Source organism: Aquila chrysaetos, chromosome 22 (assembly GCF_900496995.4).
Source record: "Aquila chrysaetos chrysaetos chromosome 22, bAquChr1.4, whole genome shotgun sequence".
In the NCBI taxonomy this organism is placed as follows: Eukaryota; Metazoa; Chordata; class Aves; order Accipitriformes; family Accipitridae; genus Aquila; species Aquila chrysaetos.
In genome coordinates, this window is record NC_044025.1 from 14,975,985 (window position 1) to 15,002,556 (window position 26,572).

Below are 26,572 nucleotides of genomic sequence, written 5' to 3' on the forward strand. Positions count from 1 at the left end.
GGTCTCTTTTCTAAGGCTGGCATCCTGCATTTGTGCACTGCTCAGAGAGGTTAGGACAGGTCACAGGGTTCCTCCCTGGAGAAAGCCGCGGAAAGCACAGAAGATAGGAGTGAATTTATGAAAACTTCTCTGGAAATACAAAGTCATGATGAGACAGCTCTGCAGCAGTATTTGTGGGGGACGGTGAAGCCAGTGCTTTCTGATGGCCGTGAGAAACAGAAAATCTATGTATGGCTTCACTGCAAATAAAACAAGCAACTAAACCCAGAACTTAACATTCAGAGCATGTAAATTCTTCAGTAGTGGTAGAATTTAAAAGTCTTATTCCCTTCGGGGGACTTTTCTCATTTTAGACATAGGCAAACAAATTTAGCAAAATCATTTCAATTAAATCTTGGGACAGAGCCTCAAACCTCAGAGCATCTTTCTGATTTTCCCTTTGACAACAGTGCCAGTGAACAGAGCATCCACACGAAGAACAGACAAATACCAGATAAAAGGACACATCTTTGAGCAAGTGTCCTAGACCATATGCAGAACAGAGATGCTCCAGTTGCATCCTGATCCAAGAGTCCACCGTGTACTGGAACCTTGTATCACTCAAGGCTGGCTGAATTATGGCTAAGTATAGGCAACTGTTAATCTCTTTGGGTTGGGAGATACTTTTTGGTTAGTACCTCATAAAAACAGTAGCAAATGGGGTTTTTTTAAGCTTATCTTTGAAAAAGTTTGCATCAAAGTACCTGTATGCTGCAGTTCAGTTCCAAGGTCTGTTGTGTTGCATTTACAACCAACCAGCTCGACAGAACCTCGATTCACTGGGATAAAGCTTCGTCTTTTTTCCAGAATGCCATTGCTTCCCCTGTCCCTCACACACCGCTCCCCAGTGCAAACAAAACACACAGGAGGGACGATCAAGAGAGTTCCTTCAAAGCATGCCCCTTAGGCCAAAAGAAAACATTAATGGACACACACCCTGAAAGGACTTTTTCCAAGATAAATGGGCCTCAGGTCTCTTTGTCTCCTATACTGAAGAACTTGTGAACTCCAAACTGGGATGAACAAAAAGCAAAATCATTTTTCCCCTCAGGAAAAATAGGGTAATTTATGCACATTTCTCTGTGTTTAAGCAGCACTACTGTGGACTTAAGCAAACATCCAGTCAGCAGGAGCAGCAGCAGCGTACACCATATTATCATGTCTCTCTGGATTTTGTAAATCTGCCATACATTTCCAACAGGCCTCAGCAAACACCTTTGTTAAATGGATGGGAAAAGTCACACATCAGCGATGACACGCTTTGGTCCTGGCTTGCAGGACCCCTTTTCTGCCAAAACAGAGTGTCATTTTCTCCAGCAGCTCTAGTGCACAAGACAGCCTGCAGGTTTTTATGACAGCTGCAGACACTGTTACAGGCTCAGCCATAAAGCACACAGCCCTGGGCTGTATAGTCAGGGTAAGCCAGGGTACAAAAGCTCTTTTTCTCCCTTGCTAGCAAAGAGCGGAAAAGCTCTCGCTGTAACAGCTTGTTTGTCTGACAGTGTGCGGCCACCTGGCCTGCAGGATAAACCCCAGAGCCCAAAGCAGGTGAAGTCAGCAGTTACTTTCACAGCAGCATCACAACCAGGGGGACAGTATCAAAAAGCCCGGTGCAGGACATCCAGGCGCGGTTTTGTCAACCTTCCCGGCCTCATTATCTCACCAGAGCTCCTGCAGCGGCTGGGATGGAGAGGGCAACAGCACGTGGCACACATGAGCTGCCTCTACAGACACCAGTGTTCAGATGCCCATCAGGACCCAGATGAAATAAATTTAAAGCACTTCACTGGCACTTGACCTCAGCCCACAACTGGTGAGGAACTGCTTTCAGGATTTGCTAAGAGGATGGTTTCAGCAAGAGCCTTGAGGCAAGTGACGCACGTTGCGGTGTGTTTGCTGTTGGCAGGAGCCCGCGTGTAACTAGCTTTCCTTACAACAGTCCCGTTTTCATAAGCACTTCTCTGTTGCATAAACACAGTCCATAAACCAGTTTCAGAGATAAAGCTTCCCTCCTCAGGTGCTTTTATCATTCCCAATCCCTTTAAGAAAGAGCATGAAGGATCCATTTTTACCCATCAACTTGGATTACGTTCTCATTTTATCAGCATCTTTTCCTTAATGACTTTGGCCATTCAGTTTACAAGTCCGGTCAGATACCAGAGAGCTGAGCTTTCCTCACTGGAAACTTCAAAACATTGTTGGGAGGAAGGAAAAAGCCAGTGACCAGTCATGTGTGCTGGACTATTGCAAGGGAGTCATCAGTTATGCAGGTTTTGGAATATGTTACACTACCCACAGCTGTTTGATAGCTGGGCGATATGATTTATGAGAACAGCCGAGATTCAATTACCGATTTCCCATAAATTATCTATACAGTCCTTTCATCTTATGCCAGGTTATGAAGGGCTCTGATGAACAGAGGGGACTGAGGGGGTTCTCTGACCATGAAATGAACTGGGATTTTCAAAGAGAAATCAAAAGGAAAGAAACAAGTGGTGTAGCGCCAGTGGGAGGTGTCGGACTTCGGATTCATGAAATTGGACTGTCATTCCCAGGCAGGCACGGGAACACTTAGTACAGATGCACTGATTGAGCCAGTCTTCAGACTATCTGTCTATTTGTCCTTGACTTCTTATCATGTGCTTTGGGAGAGGCAGATTACAGCTAAAAGGAAGTAGTACTTTTTGTTGCCTTTTCTAAATCTGTAAATATTATTGAGAGAAATCGCTTAATAAGTGCCTGGGAAATTTTGGATGTACGCACTGACTTTAGCAAGGACTTTATCAGAGCAGAAAAAGCAAGACTGGCCCTTAGGAATAATGACACCAATTTAATAGAGGCTAGCATTGCAGAAGAGTTAAAATTACTGTCAATCTTGTTTTGAGGCAAAACTGACTATGAAATACCAGAACATCTTGGGTTTAGGAAGTATTTGGGAGTCTCGCTTGGAAATTGTGAATTAAATGTGAATGAAGTGGGAAGGAACTGCAGGAGCAAACCTTGTTCTTGTCACACCACTGTGCCAATGGCTCTGGCCAAGGCGCTCTCCTGCACACAGCCAGTCAAGAACACCACAATGCTGCTATTTATATTTATTTTCCCTCTGACTTTTCCACCTAGCCTGAATGGCAGTGAGCACACATCTCTGACAGCGCACCACCCCTGTTCCCACACTTTCATTTCAAATCTGAGATTTTTAATCTGGTCTGTGGCAGCTGAAAGCAGAAAGCTATCTAATTAGAAATGAAACACACCATCCAGAGGAGAATAAAACAATCCCTTGATAACACTTTAAAGGATTGAAAGAAAAAAAAGGGACGGACAAAAGAAAAGTTAAATAAGAAACTTTGCTAGGACTTCTCTGTGCACTCAGGGGTTATAAGCAATAATAACCTTTGTCTCCCTTTATAGCTAATGGAGAAAGACACATCTCTTAAGATCAGTACAACTATGCTTGAAGCCTGGGCTCCTAGCTTAGACATACTGTTTCACTCCCTAAAGTTAGATATTTGAACTCTCCCTGCTCCCACCATTAACTTTCCTCCCACCCAAGAAAATGCACACTTACTCTCATCAGGAGTCCACTGTACCTAGCAAACTATGGGAAGGTCAGGAGAAAGTATCACTATACTGTCTCTTCTATAGCTCTTTAATTTATTTTCTCTCCTTTCTTGTATCCATCCCTATTTCCCTGACCTCTTACAGGCCATCCCCATGAATGTAACAGAGGCACAACCAGCATAGCCCTATGACCCTCTGGACCCAAAATAAAGTGACACTGCGTAGGGGTGCCTCCAAAACTCCAGCCAACATCTCCTCCTCCACAGCAGCAGCGAAACTAACCTAAACAGCATCAGGAAATAATATGCTTCTCATTATCATCTACAAGTGGGTTCCACAATTCAACAGCAAAGCGCTCATTCTCCATTCAAGCCTGTGGAGCTTTTCCATGTGGGGACATAAAAGTCATCACATCAAAAAATAGCAGCAGCCATATGCTGTGGGAAGTTGATATCTTTTACTAGAAGGCTCCTAGGGTAGGGAATGAAGCAGAGCATTGAAAAATAACTTTCATAGGGATTTCAAGTTTTCTAGCTCCCTTCTGTATTTCCTCTGGATTTCTCTTTTTTTTCCCCTGCACCCATTTGTTTTATTTTGTACCACTCTGTGCCACCCCTTCCCACGCTCACACGTGAGTGGGGGTAGGAGGACGCAGCTGAAGCAAGCAGTTGTTTGTCTGCCTGTTTCAAAACGATAGAGTGAAAATGAATGTGGCTTCTTGTTTGTGAAGCAAAAGCTCTGGCTGGGGTACCACTATAACAGGGCAGCTGAGGGAAATGGATTTTATTAGCCCTTTGCTTAGCTGGCTGGTTATTACATATCTATCCCCTTAATTGTGCAAGCTGCTATATAGACAAATAACAGGTGAGGCCCATAATGACAGGTTGTTACAGTCCAGAGCACTCGACTGGCAAAATGATTCTCACAGAAAATTGTCTCTGCTCACCTGAGTAAACCCTGCGAGGCCTCCGAGGCGCTCGGGGAGAGGCATCAGCCAGGCTGTGTGCTCTGTGCACGGGATGCAGCAGCCGCACCAGGGATTGCTCGTGGCATTGTAACAGATACAGCCCAAACGTCACCGTCAGCATCAGTGAGGGACGATCCTGCCCCAAAAGAGTCTCGCATCTCTGGCAAAGGGGAACAGAGAGGGAAATGGCCCACGCCAGGTCACAGTATCATTTCAAACTGTGGAAAACTCTCAGCTGTAGTCCAGCACCTTTACCACCACATGGCCCATGAGGTCTGCTCTTGTCTAGCTGTGCACACTCAAGAGAGACTTTTGAGCAGTTGTCTGAGTCACAGCTCTGGGATCTGGCAAGGAACAGTGGCTGGTCCCTCAACCCACGTATTTTTTTTGATGCACCTTCTCCTCAGACATGGTCCTGCGGAACATTTTACTGACTGAGGAGCCTTTGGCCAGCACACCCCAACACTTAAGACAGACCCTTGGTTTGCTGATCCAGCACTAGTTCCCCAGGTCTCTCTTTCGCCTTCAGACAGGGAATAGTACATAATAGTAAAGCCCTTCTTTAGGGTGACCTGTCAACGGACTGCTTGAGTCTCCCTTATTCTGCAGCCTCTTGTTTTCTTCCTGTAAATGTCTGAAATAATTAATTTAAGATTTAAAGACCCAAGTTATTGTAATGTGCCCAAAATAATAAACGTCTCAGAATTTCAATTACCCTAAATGTAGAAGAGTTGGATCCCATTTCTGTATCTAATGCGTCACACAGAACCATTACCCCACTATCCATTAATTATAACAAGGTCAGCATATTCCCTGATGTCTCTTCATGACTGCACAATGAACAAGCATTGCCTCTGCTGTGGGTAGAGTCCAGTTGTAGATATACAGCCCTCCCACAGGACAGCCAAACTTTGTCTGCCCAAAATGATCAAGAGAACAGTGCTAGGCTTTGGGCACACATACATCTGGATAGAACAGGAGAAGAGGACAAGGGAGACTAAGCTGCCTGTGTGTCTCTGAGCCTAAACAAGAAGGACAAAGACACTTTGACTCTAGGGAGATGTGCAAAAGAGCCTTAACTACACCAAAGAATAGCTCTAAGAACAGAAAACAAAAGATTTCTTTCACCCACAAAAGATTTCAAGAAATAGGGGGAAGGGGAAAGTAGGAAAAAAGAATAGCAGGGAAAGATGAGAAAGACGGTTTGGGCCAGGTCTAGTCCCTGCCTGTTCATACATCGCACCATCGTAGCCCAGATCTGCAGCCAATTCTATCATGGTGGGCTCTTGAGCATGAAAAAAGATGCAATCTCCCTCCTCAAACTCACCCCAGCCCCTTTTACAAGGAAGAATTTACTGGACAAAGGCAGGAAGGAGGTTGGGGAAGAGGTACAGTCTCTCTCTGAGAACCAACCGTGCCACCAAACTGTTCCCAGATATAGGACGCATTAATACAGCTAACTAATCCATGCCATCCCCTCCACTTTTATCAAAGCATTGTCTGCTTCTGTCTCACCCCGTTTCTGCAAAGTGTCTCAAGACCTTTATATGCTCCCCAGGCTCTAGCTGCAATACGGCCATTTCTGGCACCTCAAACGTGTAAACTGCCCATTCTCTCCTCCTGCGCTGGTGTTTTCCCACCTTCTCTGGACTTTCAGCCTCTGCCTGGCTTTCATTTTCAAAAGTTCCAGAGGTAGTATTTTATTGTAATGGGGTTTATTATGATGATGTACAGCACCCTTAAGTGCTTTGGTAAAGGAAGATAGAAAGGTTGTGCTATAAATAAAATTCTCATCTACGATCAAAGGCACATAAATGATGGATGTATGTGGGTGACTGCACACATGTACCTACAGGCAATTCCTCCATTGGGTGGTAGCTGTACCGGAAAGAACCAGGGTCATTGTAAAGATGAGGGTATTTGGCAGTGGCTTACTTCCACAATAAGGTACTCATTAGGAGGATTCCCTCATAAAAACCTACATAGCATCCTCTGGACTAGAGCCAGAAAGACCACTGAAGGCAAAGTAACACCCACAGCACTGTCACAAGACAAGCCTCAATGCTGTGACATATGCTTCTTCAAATTGGCATTAAGGACTTGCTGGGATGGCAACACAGCTGTGTTGGATGCTCTGTTCCAGCACTAGTCTCACAATACCAGTTTTCCTAACTGCTACATTCTTTGCTGTTATTTCAGCCCATTTCTGATTGTCCTGTACCTAGCAGAAATGAGGAACGATGACCATCTTCCTCCCTGCAGCTCCTGTTCATATGTTTGAAGGCTGCTGTCATCTCCCCACCCATTTTCTTTTTCAAAGCAAGGGAGTCATTTGACTTGTGCTCCTGTACAGAACTGGCCTCTCAGCCAGCGAGAAGGGATCTTCAGGGAAGGTGAAGCACAGCAGTGTTTGATGATCTCTGAAACACCCCTTTGATCTGGCGGCTTCCTTGGTGACCCAGCCCAAAAACTCTTCTTCCCACAAAACTTCTTTCATATATCAGTACAAAAGCCAACCAGGCTGGGAGCCAACAAGTGAACGGGGAGCCCCAGCTACAAACACACTGTCCATGTTGTCTTTTCTGCTGTGGATTGACATAAATGTTTCTGTTTCCGTGGCATCTTTGAGTCTTTAGCTCACTGGGTTAACTAACTCTTCATCTGGGGCTTTGCCCATTCAAGCTGGTCAATACACAGGCTACTCCTGCTAGAATCATTCCCCAATGTAACACCTCTCAACATGTCGCCAACTGTTTTTTAAAATAAGGTTAACTGGTTTAAGAGGTGGGAAGAATTCCTACAGCAGGGAGAGAGAGCAAAGAAAGTTTCCAACTCTTGAAATTTTTCTCCTTTGAGCTACACTGTGAATGAAGGGAGCCAGGGGAAGATGATGACGTGGAGGGGAAACAAAACAAAACAAAGCTAAAATAGATATTTAATAAAAAAAAAAAAAAAAGGGCACAGAGAAGAATAGAGGAGGGGGAGGGTATCTGTCCTGCAGCTTTACAGACAGTATTAGCATCTTGCTGCCTAATGAGCCATAGATGTAACAGACACACCACGAAAATAAAAGAGGGAGGGAAAAGCAAGCATCAATAACACAGAAAAACAGCCACAGAGGCTGCTGCTAAGTGAATGTCACTTCCCTCAGATCCTCTGAGTCTTCCCAGCCAGCTGCCCTCCTCCCTTCCCAGATGCTTATTCTCTGACTCTCTTCTAGCACTTTATCTCTGCAATCATTTGGTTATCATTATGTCCTGGAGTTTCAAGTTGACAGCAGCCGAGGGACAAGATTCAAGAGTGGCTCCTCAGGAGTCCTTTGCAAGTGCTAACATCTCCTTCTCACAGTGCAGAGGGATGCTCTGGCCTTGCTCAGGTTAGGAAAAGAAAGGGCCAGATCACCGGGATATCTCAGTATGTCACGGATGGGTTTTCATGTTCAGGAAAAGCAAAAAAAAAACCCCATGCCTGTCAGCTTGGGTTAGCACAACCATATTCGGAAAGGCATCCCTTTGGCTTGAAAGCCCTGTGCTCACTCACAGAAGCAACACCAAAGCTTCCAGAACAGCATCCACCATCCTTAACAGTTATTTCACTGGCACAGCTTTTAGGCAAGAAGCTGGGGCAATGACAGGAGTGCCAGCCAGGCAGAGGCAGAGTCTTCTTTTTCACCTGCAGCTCCTGCACCTGCCTTCAAGGTTTATTCCTTTCCTGCGGGATTATTTGGAGGTTTGCTTGGGCAGGGCGAACAGCATTTCTGTAATAAAGCCTCAGCCACATTCCATTAGTGTCATTTCCATCTGCAGAAGTGAAGTGTCAGCTAATAAAAGGTAACACAGACCCCTTGGGCAAGATAAAATGAGAGAGCAAGAGAGGGGAAAAAAAAAAAAAAATCTACCGTCGAAGATGGAGAAATGATAAATGTCTTTCCAGAAGCAGAAGCACCTGGAATAGGAATAAGGGAGCACTGGGGGAAGGGGAGGGAAAAGGAAGGAGGGGGGTATATTATCTTTGCTAAGAAGGCTTTGTTTCTGAAACGTCTCATTAACTCAAAAATCACCTGCTACCCATCTCCTCTGTACACTAAGGGCAACATCCAGCCTCGCTGCACCTCTGCCGGGGGATGTTAATGTGCAATTATTGACTGCAAGCAGTAATGGCCTGGGGGAGCCGTGGGGGCTATGCAGCAGGGTCCAGCACAGCAAGCAGAGAAATCAAAACAGGCTGAGCCACGGCTCTCCATGAGGATGAGAGGAGACAGGGGTGTCACTGGCTGTGTCTGAGCTGTGAGACCCAAAGGCATTTCTCAGCAGCCAGATACAAGTTTGTCTGTCTAAGCCGTTCCCTGACTCCATGTCAGATGTCCAACAGGTCCCCCTGTCCAGATGATCTGAGGACAAACCCCTCAGGATGTATCACAGGGTGCACCTCCCCGGCAGCTTAGGGGCACGTTTATGACCCATTTGGTCCCTGTCTGCTCCCATTACACAGAAGGGAGGTGACTGCAAGGCTGCTATGGCCTCAGTGCTGTCCACTAGTCCTCACCAGCCCCACATGCCTGTGCAGTGAAGCAGGCACATCAGTGGTCGCCCGTCTCTCCACAATCACCCTTCCCTCTGGACAAGGACAGAGAGACCCAGATACCACGAGAAAGGGAAAAAAAAAAAAAAATTTAAAAAAAAACACAAAAAAACCCACAAAAAAACAGGTTTAGTCAGGAGCAAGGGCCCATTTTATTCCTGCAACTAAAATTTATCTCCCTGACCTCAGATGGTCTTTGTCTGGACTCCGGCTCCAATTCTGGGGAAGTCTCAGCTCTCTGCTGACTTTATCCATGACATTCAAGCTTTCCAGGGCCAGATCACTACTACTCAACTTTGCAAGCAGCTCCCAGCTCCGTTACAGAAACACAACCATAAAAGAGCATCTCTGATTAGATTTATGCCAGTGCAGCAGCTCTTAATGCCATAATCTCTGTAGCTAGCGCAGGAAAACATGACCACACAAAAGGGGTCAAGTGTGCCATACCGCAGTTGTCAGTTCTCCAGCTAGGCCTCTGAAGCTATTGACAGCTAGCAGAAGACAACAACCTTCAGGCTTTCTACGTTACCCTGAGGAATACAATCAGTCCAGACTAAGCCCAAAGGCCATGTTCACAAGGTCTTCCCGAGCAGCAATGTGCATCTCAGCTACAGGCATTTGTTCTATAACATGCAATCCTCGTGCACACACACATATAGTTTTTCTCAAAGTATTGGCCATACCTTCTTCACTTTTGCCCTCAGAAACAAGGCTGATGCCCATTTTGTTCTTAAACCCACCAGCAATACATTACTGTCAACTTTTTGGAAAGCAATCACCACAAACAAAACCACCATATAGGTAAATCCAGAAAGTTGTAGTGTTTAAAGGCCTCAGGTTCTCTTAGTTGATCACCCAAGAAACTCACAATAAATTGGGGACTCTCCTTTTGATTTTAAATGGGAATGTTATCACCTGGTAACCACTCTCGCCTCCTCACTGCTTTGACTACATATGGATTTTTTTCCTGCATCTGTATCGAAGCATCATCCCTGGGGGCACCGGCAGCATTTTTAAGTCTGTGACAGATAACCGTGTCCCTCCAATTTCCTGGCTAAAAGCTTCCTAAATTCACCTAGCTCAGCACTCCAGAGAGCCAACTGGATAGCAGTTTGCTTAATAAAAGTTGCCTTTATACAAAGATCTAAATCCTATTTTCCAAGAACTGCCAGGGGATTTTCAGGGTGTAATCCACCTACTGCTGACCCTCCACAGCAAAGAAACTTCTGTGTTGCTGGGTGGGATTTTTTCATTTGAGAACACCACAGGCTTTTTCTGGTGGTGCTGGAAAGGGGGATACGAGAGCTCCTGAGGATTGCTACAGGCAGAGGAAAAAGGTTGGGCAGTTTTTTCCATATCTGCTGCACAGCCAGTTATCAATGACAACAGGAGAGACAAGGGATTGTGCTGCAATTCTCTGAAATTTTGCTGAGGGAAACGATTGCCACGTTCAATGTGGAAATCTGAACAAACAGACTCTGAAGGAGCTTGGGAAGCCCTTTTTGCTACTTCAGAGGCAGACTCTCCTATGATCCTATCACTGTGCAGAGCATCCAAGTTACTCCCAGGCAAGCCCTGGGGACTCCCAGCTGTGCTGAGACATCTCCATTCTGATGTGAACGTGCCACTCTCTTATCCTCCTGCCACAAGAAACGGTCACCTGGGTGAAAATGAGGCTGGTATGACAGGCATGATTAAAGCTGGGAAAAAACATCCATCAATGATTCAAAATATTTGAGGAAAATTTGTTCGTCTCTAGGGCCCAGAAAACCGTATTGTACAAGGCTCCTCTTCCCAAGAAGAAATTCACACTGGGCCTTTAAGCCTCCGAAACATATGCAATGGATTATTAACAAACGTGAGTGGAAGGGTAGCTCAGTTTAATGTCACCCTTGTATATACACACAGGATTCCATCCTTTCTTCACAGAAAGATTATCCTCTCCACAGATAGATGCTGGAAGTCATCCAAGAATTTAAGAACATTCTTTCATTCACAGGTGGTTTTGGAGCTTACAACAGCAGGGCTTATTCTGGAAGATGATGAGGGAGAGAATTGCCTTGGACCTTCAATCAGCTTTTGCCCATTTCGTATCAAATTGCAATCTGATAATACTCAGTGCAAACTGGAACACTCTAATACAAACAAAAATTACTCCAGCAGCCAGAAGAAACACTAATGACACAAATTAAATGGAAAGACACTGAAGCATGCGGTGCACATCACTGTCCTGGTGGACAAGTTGAATATGAGGCAGCAGTGTGCTGCCATAGCAAAGCAGGCCAGCAGCACCATGGGCTGTGCTAGCCAGAGGATTGCCAGCAGGTCAAGGGACATGTGGTCCCTTTCCTTCTACGCAGCACTGGCGAGAAACTTCTGAAGTCCTGTGGCCACTGCTGGGCTAGCCAGAACAAGAGAGACATGGACATATTGGAGGGAGTCCAGCAAAGGGCCATGAAGAAGATTAAGGGATTGGAGCGCCTAATGTACAAGGAAAGGCTGAGAGAGCTGGGATTGTTTAGCCTGGAGAAGAGAACACTCAGGGAGACCTTATCAATGTGTATCAAAACCTGATGGGGATGATGGTAAAGATGACAGGGCCAAACTCTTCTCAGTGGTGCCCAGAGTCAGGACAAGAGGCAAAGGGCACAAACCAAAATACAGTAAATGAGCATCTCCTGTGGCTCTTGCCTCCTTCCAAAGCAATATCCAATGCAGCAACTATCTCATGATCATGGCATTGACATTGGAGAAATCAGTGCCTAATTTGCATCTCCATTTCTCACCAAGCCATTTCCCTTGGGTCAGAGACAGGGATGAGAATGTCCTTGTTCTCCTTGCTCAGAGATCCAGGGCATGAGGTTGAATTCACCAACAAAGCTTTAGCAACAGCAGAGAGAGAGAATATTTGAAAACGCATTTAGCTGCTGACAGCAGTCTAACAAGGGATCATTACAAAGACATGCAGAAGCTGTGACAAGGAGGCAGCGAGTTACTCCGGGACTGAGAGACCTTAGCTACAAGAGCAAGATAGAAAAGTGGAGCTCGAATCCATAGGAGGAAAAAAAATATGACCTGACTGAGTGATATCAATTCTGGAGGGACTAAGGAGGGAAAAGAAACTACAAAGCTTCTTAAAACTGTATCAAACACACAGAACAAGGGCCATGAACTAAAGATGTGGAAAGGTTGTGCCACAAAGGAGCAGAGGTGGAAATCAAGAGAAGCAAAAATAAAACAAGTGCAATGGAGAAAGCAATAACGTGAGCAGGATAAAAAAAAAAAGCTGGATGAGAATATTGACAAGTGAAAAACATTAAACCTGTGCTTCCTTAGCCAAATAAGATTGGAAACAGTGCACCAGTTGGGCTCTGGGGAGGTTGCAGAAAGTTCAGACAGGCCACCCACTGCTCCCTCTCCTCCAAAGGGTGGGGATTGCTCACGCTGACAGCTATTGCTGCAAGGTGTAGATGTTTGGCACCTTGCTGCATGTAGCACAAGAGGAGAAAGTGAGTCACACTAGGGAAGAACCAGATGTTAAGACATCTAGAGGCACCTTAAAGTACTTCACACAACGAGTCACATAAAAATAGTGCAATGACTCTGCAAACAAATACATGGTTTTTACTGTCTTGCTGTTTTTTCAATGGCAAAGACAGATGGTCTGTGCCACTGGGGTTTTTTATCCTTACTTATTCAGCCCCAGCAGAGCCCCACTCAGCCCAAGAGCTCAGATATACCTCAACACCTCTAGTAGCCCATGTTTCCCAAGTGAGTGCCAACATCAAAGAAAGAGAAGGGAGAAGAAACCCACAGGATTTTCTGCTCTGGGACAACTGGATTGTCTTAAAGCCAGTGTGGAGTAAATGACATAAGCTTCCTTTTCTGGCCTGAGAGATGACGTCCTCTCTCCTCTACATCTATTGCATTAAATCCAGATTACTCCTGTTGCCAAGACATTTGAAAGCAAATTGCCAAAAAGCTCCAATCGCTATCCCAAGCTACTGTTTCCCCAACAGGACCTAGCACCCAGTCTGATTCTCACCAAGATATGATTTGTAGGCACAACATCCTAACTAAGATGCAGCGAGAGGGAAAGGCAGCACGTAAGCCAGGAAATATTTCACACAAAAACCTCAGCAAGACTTAGCAGAGTCAATTCTTTTCATTCAGAGGTAAAGTCTATATTCATTTGGACCCAAAAAGTATACCAAGGAACAGGAAGGAGCAATTAGAGGGTTGTCATGGTTTAACCCAAGCCAGCAAGTGAGGACCATGCAGCTGCTCGCTCACTCCCCTCCCACTCAGTGGGATGGGGGAAAGAATCAGAAAAAAGATAAAACTCCTGGGTTGAGATAAGAACAGTTTACTAGAACAGAAAGGAAGAAACTAATAATGATAATAATAACAATAAAAAAATGACAATAATAATAAAAGTATTAGAATATACAAAACAAGTGATGCACAATCCAATTGCTCACTGCTTGCTGACCGACGCTCAGTTAGTTCCCGAGCAGCGATCTGCCCTCCCCCAGCCAACGCCCCCCAGTTTATGTACTGGGCATGACAACACATGGTATGGAATACCCCTTTGGCCAGTTTGGGTCAGCTGTCCTGGCTGTGTCCCCTCCCAACCTCTTGTGCCCCTCCAGCCTTCTTGCTGGTTGGGCGTGAGAAGCTGAAAAATCCTTGACTTGGTCTAAGCACTACTTAGCACCAACTGAAAACATCAGTGTGTTATCAACGTTCTTCTCATGCTGAATCCAAAACTGAAACCAGGACACTAGCTGAAAATGGCTTATGGGCCAGGAGATATTTAGAGGGGTCTGAATTAAAGAAAGCAAGTGTTGAAGTGTCCTGAATCCAGGACAAGGGTGTAAGCACGGGGTAAGAACGCACTCGTCTGATATCGTCCCATGTCAGTAACTTTGACAGAACAAAGCTTCGGAGAGGGTTTTAGCCACAGATGGAGAAAATGCTGCCCTGGTGAATCACAATGCTGGGAAAATTAATTAGCTACTGTTACATCAGCTATAAGCATACACAGCTCCGTGCACACCCAGCCTTTTATCATTATTACAGAATTACAACATCATGTGCCACCGCAGTCTTCCCAGACCAAGGCCAGGACTGAAATAGCAGGGCCTCTGGCTGTGGAGAGCGCGCTGCCATTGTACATGTGCACAGGGAGGCTGCTGCAGCTGAGACCGAGATGAACCCCTCCGGCAGCCTGGTCAGAGGGATCTCTGCTTCCAGAGAAGGTTTTGAATGGGAGATAGGTGCAATGGCAGCACTGAGAGGGCAAGAGGCATCCAGGGTGGAAGAGGGAGAAGGAGGTGAATTTGGGAATAAACAGACTATAATTTCAGGAGCGCCAAAGAAGTCAGAAGCACCGTTACCCGCAGGTCAAACCCAGAAGACAGTAATGGAGCTGCAGACTAGTTTAGGCTTGCAGATGCTACAGGCTGGAGCTGAGGTGTATTTGCAGACTTGAACGGGAGATCAAAGTACACTGAGAACTTGGCTCAAGTCCTTTTCACCTAAGGGAAGAGAAATCTCTCTCCTGCCTGTGACAGTAGACCAAACGCTGTAGTTTCAAGCCTGACTACGGAATTGCCTCCTCTTCAGAAGGGACAGATCCTGATTTGGACTGCTTTGGGTGGGCGTGAGCTGGCTGTTTGGAGCCACTGGCAGCCTGGACTGCTGAATACGAGGACGTGTGTGCATTCACTGTTGGGTGACATGTGGATGTTGACCTACATGCCTCAGGAGTCTTCCAGACTCGTGGTGTACGATTACTGGCTCCAGAGTGGGGTCCCCAAACTTCCAGCTTTTGCTTGTTATAGCACCGAGGGCATCTAGCTGAGAAGTCTTTTTAAAGCTTCCTAGGCAGGTAAAGATGGGCTTCAGGAAGAGCAGTGTCCTTTGCATTCAGCAGTCTGTTCACCATGCCCTGCCCCCCTTCTTCTCTTGCTGTCTAAAATTTGTAGCTACCTCTGTGTACCCTTTGTCAGAAGGCAGCCGTCCAGCTCTGTCCTACACCAGCGTGTAAATATGCTGACATGCGAAGCGCATGTTTGCCCGCTTGCAGGAAACATGCTGCGTAATGAGAGTCTCCCAGCAGGAGGAACAGAACTTGCGTGCCAATTACCTTGGCACGCACCATGGGATCAAATGGGGCAAGAGCATAGCGGTAGATACAGCAAAGCTGAGCATTCCTGCCAGCCTCTGCACTCAGCTTAATACTGCCGTGTAATGAAGTCATTTTGGCCTGCAAGACACGAAAGCAGATGGGCTGTCATTCAGGGGCTACCGTCTGCACCATCCGTTCCTTGGGGTTTGAACTTATTAAGGTCGGTGTTTTACAAACGCAATCAAGGAAGCAAGCTTGAGAGATATTATGACAGCAATAAAAGTGTGTCCTGCTTCATCAGCACTTTTGGAAAATTAGTTTAAATGTCCTCAGTGGCAAACGGTATTTAGTGCTGCTCAGTGCAGGAGAGGGAGGCAGGAAAAAGAGACTACACAGGATTTTTAAAAATAAAACTCAAAGCGAGTTTGGCACAATGAGTAAATCACAAGCAACTGTCTCCCTACAGTACCCCGCTGCATGAAACTCCTTCCTGATATAAATCAGTGCCGTATCTAGCCAAATGCAAAGGCTGTACCAGCTCTTGCTGCATAGTTTACCTTACTCCAAGATATTAGCAGAACTCGCATCTCCACCTCTTCAGACAATTGCAGTATCTCACCTTACGCTGCACCATGCAGTCACATCATGCCTTTGTTGCTTATAACACCACCACAGCCACCCGCCAGGTTCTACAGTACCCGATACCATTGTATCATTATTCCTACTTTGCATCTTCTTTCCCTGCACTGCCATGGGGACTTGAGAGCAAACTCTATGGTGAACCTTAAAAATCAATTCTGATTATAGAACCTTATTTTCACTCCTTCCAAAATATTTTGTTTCTAAATAGACATTCAAATTTTGCTCCAAAAGGAGTTTTCTCTTCCTTTCTTCTTTTAGACAAAATTATATCAGATGATTTTCAAATTTGTGAAAGGGTCTGGGGAAGTAGGGAGGAACAATATATATTCTCACAACTTTTCTTAAAAATAGCCTGACAGACAAATAAATAATAAACTAAATAGCATCATTCAGTAAAAAAAATGCCTTGAGGCTTGAAACTGGGCAGCATGGCCCTAAAATACTAGTTTGATTTTGCTGAGAAAAAGGGCAACTGAAGCAAAAAGAAAGTAATTCTACATCAGCTCTCCAGAGCATCCTTCCACAGCAACTGATCCAGTTCCCTCCTTGCAGGGAGGAGAAATCACACCCCCATATTGACCTCACTGCACACTCTCCATGCCAACCCTTATAAGTTCATGGTCTGCTGTCCCTGGGCTGCTGCTGGGCCAATTTGCATGAGGAAAACTGTAAATGTCACACCGAAACATGCACAGTGGTATTCTCTCAAAGCAAATAAAGCTTAGGACCAGTAAGCAGAGAAAATTACACCCACAAAGCGCAGTTGTAAATCAGCCCCATTCCAGGCTCTTTACAAGTTTTGTTGCCTCACAAGTATTTGGCAGATTCAAAGCTTTCCTTTAGACAAAATCTGGTGTTTTCTTACTTTCCCACCATGAAGTTAAAGCCCTTACGGTACAAAGTGTGCTGTCGCTCTGGTAACATGGGACAAAGGACACCTCCCTCTTGAGAAGGAAATGATAAGGTTCCCTCTCTTCCCGTCCATGCCAGTAAAAGACAGTTTAACTGGCAGACCAGACACAGCTTCACCCCACAGAACTGGAGGCATTTAACCAGGTTGCTGAAATTAGAAATAGTAACTAGGTACCCTGGGCCCTCACTAGGGCAGAGAGATGTCTCCAAAGGACGATTCACTCCATTGAGGTCTCAGCCCTGTGCAGGTGCCTTTCACACTCTCCAGACTGAAAGGGGAGGTTGTTTGGAGGCTAACATAGATGCTTCAGGACCAAAGTTTGGTGGACTGAACCTGAGGTGCGAGACACTGGGTTCTGATTCAAAGTTTCCAAGGAGTAGGGAATCTCTCCTGTCCCTGGGGAGCGGCAGCTAATGACTCCCCCAATTAAAAACTATTTTATTTTACCTCTGTCTATGGGAACTAACCAGAACTTGTCTACATACAGATGCATTGTTGGTGAGGGACCAGCAGACTCTCCACAGCTGCATCAGCCCCATAAGTAAATAAAACAGAGTCCAAATAAATAATTTCCGTTAATTGGCACAAGCCACCTAGCCCACACTGCACTAGCAGAGCACACCATCTTTCTGACTGCATATTTCCTTTCCTCTCAGGCTTTCCCTAATAAGTTTTCAAAGTCTGAAACTCTCTCACTATGGCTCAGGTAATGGAGAGTAAGATGGGAAAAATGTATATCAATGCCTTGTGACCAGTCTCTCAACGCTATGCACAGTCAGCCATAAAGAAGGTGTTTGATAGGACCCTGGCAAGGGTCAAAACTACCTTGTGAGAAGTCATTCGTTCACCTGCTTCCTGAAAGTTGTTCTTCCACATCAGTGATGTTCTGGGTGAAGTTTACATCTGATAGGGGCCTACCCCATTCCTCATACCAATAGGAAGACTAATTTCTCTCTATGCATCTGAGCAAGCCCAGGATGTTAATCAGCTACTCCTCTCCCCAATTTCTTCATCAGTCCCTTTCAACCAAAAAAAACTCTTTACCCCTTTCATATCAGCTTTCCTTACACTGCTGTCCCAAGGCTCAGTGCGTACCTAAGCTAAAAGCTCCACAGAGGATGTAAAGGCAAAGGATTACTTTTCAGCAAGCAGTAAACGGAGATTGTGATCAAGGTGCTCCACTTTATGCAAATACACAGTGCTGGATAAGTGATTATGCAAAGCCAAGCCAGCCCCAAACTGGACAAACTATAGTGCATATTATTACAGTGCCATTCACGTAATGTTGAACCATGCTCTGCTTTTATGGCCTGTCCCTCCACAGTATTCTGATTTGCAAGTTAAAGAAACAACCCTGGCAATAGGAAAGTGAATTTCAGCGTAACTGGACAGGAAAAGAAGTAGAGAAGAGGGAAGGATGTGTATGTGGCCTGGAAGCTGCTCTCCAACACTCCAAGCTCCTTTCCAGTGTGCCTGAGGTTCCCAAAAGTTTATTTTGGGGAAAAAAAAACAGAAAACAACAAATCCATTCCATTTTTCCAGAACTTCCCAATGTATAAATCTTGGCACAAACCCACTTTGTGGAACTACTGTACTGCCTTCAGCAACCTCCTTGCATCTCTGGAGACACTCAGCTGCACCAAGGCTCTTCCAGCATGAGTGCCTCAGCTAAGGAAAAAGAATTTCTTTGTGTCCTTCCTCTCCCTCACTCTCACACTCTGAACAAGCAATAGCTTTACCCCAAAGATGTTGCTGAGAGGAAGGAGTTTAGGCAATACAACATTGATTCAGCAGCTTAGCACCTCACATGGAAGTGTTGGGCAAACATGACCTGTATTTGTTGGGAGAGAGGAGACTCAGAGGTAACTGAGGTAAAACATAACACTAAAGAGAATTCATGAGACGGTACGAAACTATTTAGGGCTATGTCAAATGTGGAAAGCAGGTGGCATAAATGAAAAAGCTCAGGAAAGGTCAAGCCTTAGAGGAATTGAGCGAGAATCTCTTCATGCAGGGGAGAACTGATCTGAACAGCCTCTTGCCAGAGGCAGCCAGGGAAGAAAAAAATCAAGTAAATAGAGCTTTGAAGGAATTGGAGGACAGTATTCATCTCATTTTAAGCATAAAAAACCCAAAGTATGTAACCTAGGCTTGTCATCCAGGCTCCCTCAACAGTAGAAAGAGAGAAAGACATATTAGGGGGCAAGTAATCCTGGCTACCTGTGAACTGCCTCAAACGTGCTCAGAGAGATGAAGTTAGGTGAGGAAAATCCCAACTTTAATCACTGCAGAGCTCCTGAGAAGGTGACAAACATTTGCCAACATTAATTTAATGAGGTGTCTCCTTGGAGTGGCGCTCCACCAACAAGTTTTAAGAGAGACTATATGGATGTGAGGCTGGCCACATGCCAACTTCAGCTAACCAGCAAAACTCAGCAAAAACAAAAGCAAAACAAACCAAGATGGTCTTTACTAGCCTTTAAATACCTGGGGGTTTTACTGAAAAAAGATGGAAAAATACAAGGAAAGATGATGAATGTTAATGCAATAAGTGAAGAAAATACATTATCTTCGATTCCTCTTTGCCTAGATCTATAGTAATTTCAGAAGGAGTGATTATGTTATGAGATAAATTTCATTTATTCCTGATAGAAGAACAATGCTACATTTTTTTGACAAGTGTTCTTCAATATGCCACCTGGGTAGTTCTAGTAACAGATAATAAAAATGAAATATGATAGGATTCCTAAGAAGCTCCCAGCAGTTAACAGGGGAAACCATTTCATAGCTCTTCTTAGGAGGTACCCAGATTTCCTAGGGATAACAAGAAAGTTTTAATCACTCCCTTTGCAAGATGTGTGGGGTAAGTTTCAGGATGTGGCTTTATTCCTGTCTTAGCTGTAGATGTTACTTAAGAATCAGCAAAGTAAAATCAGAGGCATATAGCTGGATGAAGGCAAGCTGCCTCTGTAGCTAAGTAGCAGTGGAAATTGATGGTGTAGGGGATCACAGAAGGAAACACAGGGTGAGTTTTGTTGTGAGCACCAAAGGCTCAGCAGCTGCAGAAAGGAAAAGCATATCACCATCATGCTTCAGGGTCCAGAGTCAGTGAGAAGAAATTCTCTCTCTACTTTGCCACTAGACAGCACCACGCTGGGAGCAAAGGATAAAGTGTTTTCAGGCTTTCCCATATCCTATGAATTTGTCATTACTGGAAACTGGTTTTACTCAACTGTCCCGGGTCTAGTTCTTATTTTAGCTATACAGACATAAATGTGGCTTTAGCTCTCTGTGACTCATGGACTAAACCTGGCTGTAGATCCATGCTGTTCCAAAAGCAGCCTAGTCTTGCACAGCCCAAATTCCCTGTTAGTTCTCCGTGGATTTACATTTGCACTATGCCTTTTATGGGATGCCGTGAAAGCTGGCTGTGAAGAAGCAACTTACATGTGACGCTTAACCAAACCATCTTTCTATGTATCAACTCTGTACATTAAGGCATCAAATGAACAAAATTCATCAAATCTGCTATTTCTTCTTTTAGGTCAGCTTCTGTTGGCCTTTGTCTTTCAAATTAGTTTCTCCTTGCTTTTCAAACACATTTCCACCGTCCTAACAAAGCTCCTCCACCAGTAAAACCCCAGTATAATCAGGCTGCAAAGGAGCCAGGGGGAATTTCTCTTTGCTGTTGTCTGCAGCCAACAGAACAGAAATACTGTGGAAAATGGTGGTGATTATGCAATACATAAATCATAAGGAGAATATTTTCTCTCTTCTCTTTGCACAGATCCCATACATCACCATGACTCAGTGCAGTTCTCCCAGTGGGGACAAATTCCAGCTTCTAATGCACTTTCCATCTGATTCATCCGTGGTAACAGATGGGTCGCTGTCCTGAGATATTGCATTTTGATAGTAATATATTAAACACCTCTGAGTTTCGGAACAATTTGGTTTGGGGACCCAGTGCTAATCCTATTTCAGTGGTTTGAGTTGTGCATTTCACCACTGATGAGAGAAAAACCCTCCAGTCCATCTTGCCTCCCTTCTCCTCTAGTTTTTCTGGTTGTTTCACCAGTCTTCCTAGATGTGATAAATCATGTAAATTTAATTTAGAGATTATACCCCTGGCTTTGAAGACAGACAAGGTTAGCTCTCTGCTTGTAGCCTGTAGCCTGCTAATCTTATAAAATTCCTCCATTCCCACTTGGCTGGAACTGTTGTTGGGGAGTGGGGAGAGAGCAATATCTATTCTACAAAGTGTTTGGGACTTTTGTTGGACACTTGCAGATGGCATCCTGGCTGCCATCCAAACTCTCATACTGCTGCATAAGGACAAATGCTGTAATCCTGAAGGTTTTCATAAGCCTGCTGTATTGAAAACTTTATCTCAGCAGTACAAAGCTGGTGCAACCATTTCCAAACTCTTTCTAGTCTTTCTGATCAGTTACAAATTTCTCTCAGTTACATTTTCCCGAAGACTAAGCAGTTCCCAAGTCCATTGCACTACCTCCTCATGCATGTTTGTCTGTGATCATTGCCTCCTTTCTGTAAAATTGGAGGCCAACATTCCTTCACTAAAACACTAGCAGATCTGCAGAGGAGCTGCAAGAAAATTCCTGCTATCTACAAGAAGGCACTATTTCTTGCCTGTAAAGAGAGCCTTTGGCCCCAAGCTGAGGGTTACAAACAGTGACCAAGCACATTATTCATGCAATCTTTATCTGTAAATTCCCTTTCTAAGGAAACATGTAGCAATAGCAGGGGATTAAAACCAGTTGTTTCGTGGGCATCCCAGGTGGCTGTCTTTCATCTCCTTTAGGCTTGGATAGTTTTTATTGGTTTTTTTTCTTTGCTCTTTCCCACGCCTGAACAGTTCTTGGCTTTGGCAGGCACAGAAACAGCAGTTTTATGACATGCATTTTTTAATGTATCAAAACATGCTTTTTTGATTCGTTTTTTAAAAAGCAAACTCTGCTCGCTCAAGGTTAATATCTTTCCCACTTCAGCTGCATGTGAGAGAGTTCCAGATGTCGCTGAGAGTTTTTAAAAAACTCTCATCTTCAAAAATTAGCAGGGCAAAACCAGCAGCTTCTCAGATACCCCCTAAACCACCCTCTGAGAGGTGGCCCAGGGTGTTCTTTAATGCTGACAGTTTGGCATATTTGAATGCAGTTTATGTGGAGTTATGACAGCTATATGAGCTCAATAGCAGCTGCCCTGACAATTCGCATTAGTAGCTCTCTACAGCTTTGGACATCACACATACAGGAAATGTGCTGAAACCAAACACTGACCTCAGACAACAAGCACATAACATTCTCCTTACTTAGCAAGTCACTATTTGTACATCCAACACTAAGAAGGAATTGTCTCCAGTCAAAAGCCTATGTGCTCTTTGCTGGGTGACCATCTGAGGTGGCCCTTATGAAAAAAACACAAGGGAGGGAGGTGACCATCATTTCAGCCAGCCCTGACCATCCAGGACTCCTCCAGATATTGCACCAGGGCAGCGCTCGCTGGTGCTTTGCCAGCGGTGCCAGCGGAACAAGGTGCTTTCAAGCAATACACAGGTTTGCTTTGATCTTTAACACAAACTGAGTAATGTCACTAGATTTTAATCAAGCTCTTTAGAGCTTTGGTCCACACTTTTAATGCGCTGAAGTTAGGCATCTCAGCTTGTTTCAAGCTTTACATACAAGAAGCTAAAAATTCTTTTACTCTTTATTTTTTCCCTTCAATTCAATGAAGAAAAGGTTGAACAAGTGAAAAACATTTTGTTTTACCATTTCCAAAGTAGATTTCCCTGGGATCTACCTATCTATTGTCATAGGTATTGTGACTTTTTAAGAAGGATTTGAATCTGAAAGGAAAGAGACTTACCAGACTGGAGGGAGTATCCCATGGGTGGAACAAGGCTGTGATGGGAGCCACTAGAGAAGTCAAGTTTTGCACCTTGGTAGAGTGCAGAGGAGCACACAAGGAACCCAGGTCAACAGCATCAGTAAGAGTAGAAGGATGGAGGGCCTAGAAAGCAAGAGCAGGACATTTTCATTTAAATAACCACACAGCAGAGTCACAGGTATAAGCCAAGGTCTCAGCTAAGCAAGTAAACTGGCATATATTTTTAGCCCAGCTTCCAAGCGAAGCCAGTGGCTGAGCACATGTAGATTAGTAATGCCTCTTAAATTCTTTTGGATAATTTAAACCACATTTGAGAAGGAGAGAAGAATATCAAAGATACCAGAATCTGACTTGTCCCACTAGGACTGGAGGCGAGGGAGAAGGGAGACTTTATTAATACTCTCACTGAAGAGAAAATACAGTGCAGTTCAGTCCTGATTAGACACCTGTCCTGGTTTCGGCTGGGATAGAGTTAGTTTTCTTTCTAGTAGCTGGTAAAGTGTTACGTTTTGGGTTCAGTATGAGAAGAATGTTGATAACACACTGAAGTTTTCAGTTGTTGCTAAGTAGTGCTTAGACTAAGTCAAGGATTTTTCAGCTTCTCATGCCCAGCCAGCAAGAAGGCTGGAGGGGCACAAGAAGTTGGGAGGGGACACAGCCAGGACAGCTGACCCAAACTGGCCAAAGGGGTATTCCATACCATGTGACGTCATGCCCAGTATATAAACTGGGGGCAGTTGGCTGGGGGAGGGCAGATCGCTGCTCGGGAACTAACTGAGCGTTGGTCAGCAAGCAGTGAGCAATTGCATTGTGCATCACTTGTTTCGTATATTCCAATCCTTTTATTATTATTATTGTCATTTTATTATTATTATCATTTTCTTCCTTTCTGTCCTATTAAACTGTCTTTATCTCATCCCATGAGTTTTACTTCCCCCCCCCCCCCCCCCCAAATTCTCTCCCCCATCCCACTGGGTGGGAGGAAGTGAGCGAGCAGCTACATGGTGCTTAGTTGCTGGCTGGGGTTAAACCACGACAAGACCCAAGAATCAGCACCAAAAAGGGGGGCTGGATCCACATATCAAGCTTAGTCAGAGTTTTAAACCAAGCCAAGGACACGAATCATAGGATCATTTAGGTTGGAAAAGACCTTTAAGGTCATCAAGTCCAGCTGTAAACCTAACACTGCCACATCTACACGTCTTTTAAATACCTCCAGGGATGGTGACTCAACCACTTCCCTGGGCAACCAGTACATCAGAAAGACAGCTCCCAGCATCTTCTCACCGCCCAGTGCACATCACTGCTGATCCAGATGCTCCCTGAGCTAGGCTAATCCCCGATTTGTTTCAGAAAATTTTATGGATGTTGTAGGTCATTTACTAACAAGGGAAGGATGATGCAAAAAACCCAAAGCCAACAGAGACTGGACAGACAACAGCACATTACTAGCCAAGTATGCTGAGAAATAAGCGTGACAATTTTTATCACAGTACATCACAATTTCTCATGGCAGTGCTCAGAACTAAGTCAGTTTTAAGGCAAAATTGTTCTCGGTTTCTGCTTTCTTTACTCAAAGCAGCTGATCTCTCACAGAATCCTTTGGAAACCCACTCAGCTTTGCAAGCTATCAACTGCTTCTTCTGTCTTCCATCCTCCTACCTTTTACCAGGAAGGAAAATAAGAGCTTTGCTATCTAGGGACAGCTTAACTAGATCATACAACTTATTCAAGTTTTATTCTTTTCCCCTGACTTCACACTCAGCTCACCAGCAACTGCATACGATGTCACCAGTGGGGCAAGCTGAGCAACAACTGAAAAGCAGTAGCAAATGGTAAGGAGAATAACAGGGCTAGGAAAGCCACTGTGCCCTGGGCTCAAGGAGCTCACAGGGGACCCCAGAATTCACTCAAGATGCCACCTTTGTTGTCAAGGCAAATAACTTCTCTTCCCCTAACAACCTGAATCTTTTTTTGACACCTTCAGTGTCACTAGAAGCAGAGAAACATTTAGAATCTAACCAACCCAGCCTCTCTGCAAAACATCACATTTTCCAGCACAGCAAATCATAAATTTCACAGAGGACAAAACAAAGGAAAAGATCTCTATAAAGAAAATACCAGAAAATTGTGAAACCATCCTTAAAAAAAATATTGAACAGAAGAAAATGAATCACATTAAACTGTCATAAATTACTTTTAGATCCCTTACAGAGAGGCTACCATGACCTCAGCACTGAAGATATCCATGAACCTGAAAGCAGAGTTAATGAATGCGTATTATCCAGCCACACTGAATTTCGAAGGGTGCTTGCACAGGATGATACAGGAGGGGGAAGAGCATAAGCAGAAAAACTCCTTGCCCAAGAGCCACTTCATGTAGAAATACCATTTTGAAATTAACCCATATTAATTTTTTAAAGTGGAATTTTAAATAGGGTGATAATTTTTAAAAATCTGGCATAAATCTGCCTCTTGCCAGTTCAGCATTTAGAGACTTTCACCTGTGGAAAAGTTCTATTTTGAGTACCAGACCTGACAGCAATGAAGCTGAATAAGGATAAATTTAAATTAGTCAGAAAACCATCATGCTTAGATGAGGACAATGTCCTCCCAGAGGGTGGTGTTTAAACTGCCTCTGAGATTTCTAAAGGAAGGACACTGATCTGCATTGCTCTTTATAGGAAAGTCAATAGCCTGAAGAAAGATAGATTATCGTTCATAACATCTATAAGAGCTTTTATCAAAAAGTATCACTTTGACAGGGCATTTGAGGTTAAGCCCCTGATTTCAGTTTCGCCTCTAGTGTATTTCCAATTGCTGGGAAAGCTGGATAAAGAACAGAGTTGTCCATATGAATTCCTGAAAGTCACAGAGCGAAAGAAAGGGAGTAGCACTTTCCTCTGTGCCTGGAAACCACTCAGCCTTACAAGAAACAGCCTCAGCCAGAATCCTGCATATAGCTGTGACTTGTCCACTTTGTATGCGATGGGAACAGAGCCTGGTTTAGGGCAAAGCCCCCAGAAGTCAAGATCACTTCAAAGTTGGGTGTCTGATGTTTCACAGAACCCAGCGAGGACAGCGGTACCATCCCTTCATGCTACTCGTCCCTTCCCAAGAGCTCCCTGTGACCTTTAATTCCCCTACAAGGAGGCATCAGAGGCTTCATTTTAGCGATGCCACAAACAACTCAACAGCACAGCAGTTTCAAGTAGTGCTTCAGAGCCTAAAGCCCTCCCGGGAACCAAGAGCAACTCTCTGGACCAGAGGCAGAATGGTACAAAGAGCCAGAAGGATGCTCGCTACAACAGCACCTAGCAGATGGTGAATAAGGGAAGGCACGAGGCCTGTTACAGAAGTACACACCATCTAGGTACAAGCTTCCTGGAGAAGAATTTATACTGCGAGGAGGGTCAACTGTATATGAGTTTATTTAGAAGCCAGTAAAAACCATGACCCCAATCTGTTTTGTAGCCTAAATAAACAACAATGACCACACATACTACCCAAGCTGCAAAACCCTCTACTACGTATGAAAGTTTAGCCAAACCCATGTAATTCTTACAACGGATCAAAGTATTTATTTTGTCAGAAACAATTTCCTCAGTTTCTACCATTAAAGCACTAGTGTAAGGAAGCAGTGCTTAAAGTGCCTGTAAATGTTTTGCTGATGGGGAAACCAAGTTGCCATAGGAATAAGGGACAAAAAAAACCCCAACAGGTGTGGAGAAAAACCCAGTTCAGAGCAGTGATAATTCTTAAAGTGACTAATTAACTGAACACTCAGAAAAATTCCATTTCTACAGCAGCTTCTGCCCTTGTGAACAGTCAC

At 44.5% G+C, this 26,572-nt stretch overlaps 1 long non-coding RNA gene across 1 annotated transcript in view; it reads right to left on the reverse strand.

Annotated features, from left to right (window-relative positions):
* The window catches only part of LOC115334179, a 142,854-nt gene that overhangs the window by 80,793 nt on the left and 35,489 nt on the right, over positions 1–26,572 (reverse strand). The window contains exon 3 of the long non-coding RNA XR_003921064.2: positions 22,720–22,863. This is a non-coding gene — a long non-coding RNA (uncharacterized LOC115334179). The remainder of the gene's footprint in view (positions 1–22,719; positions 22,864–26,572) is intronic.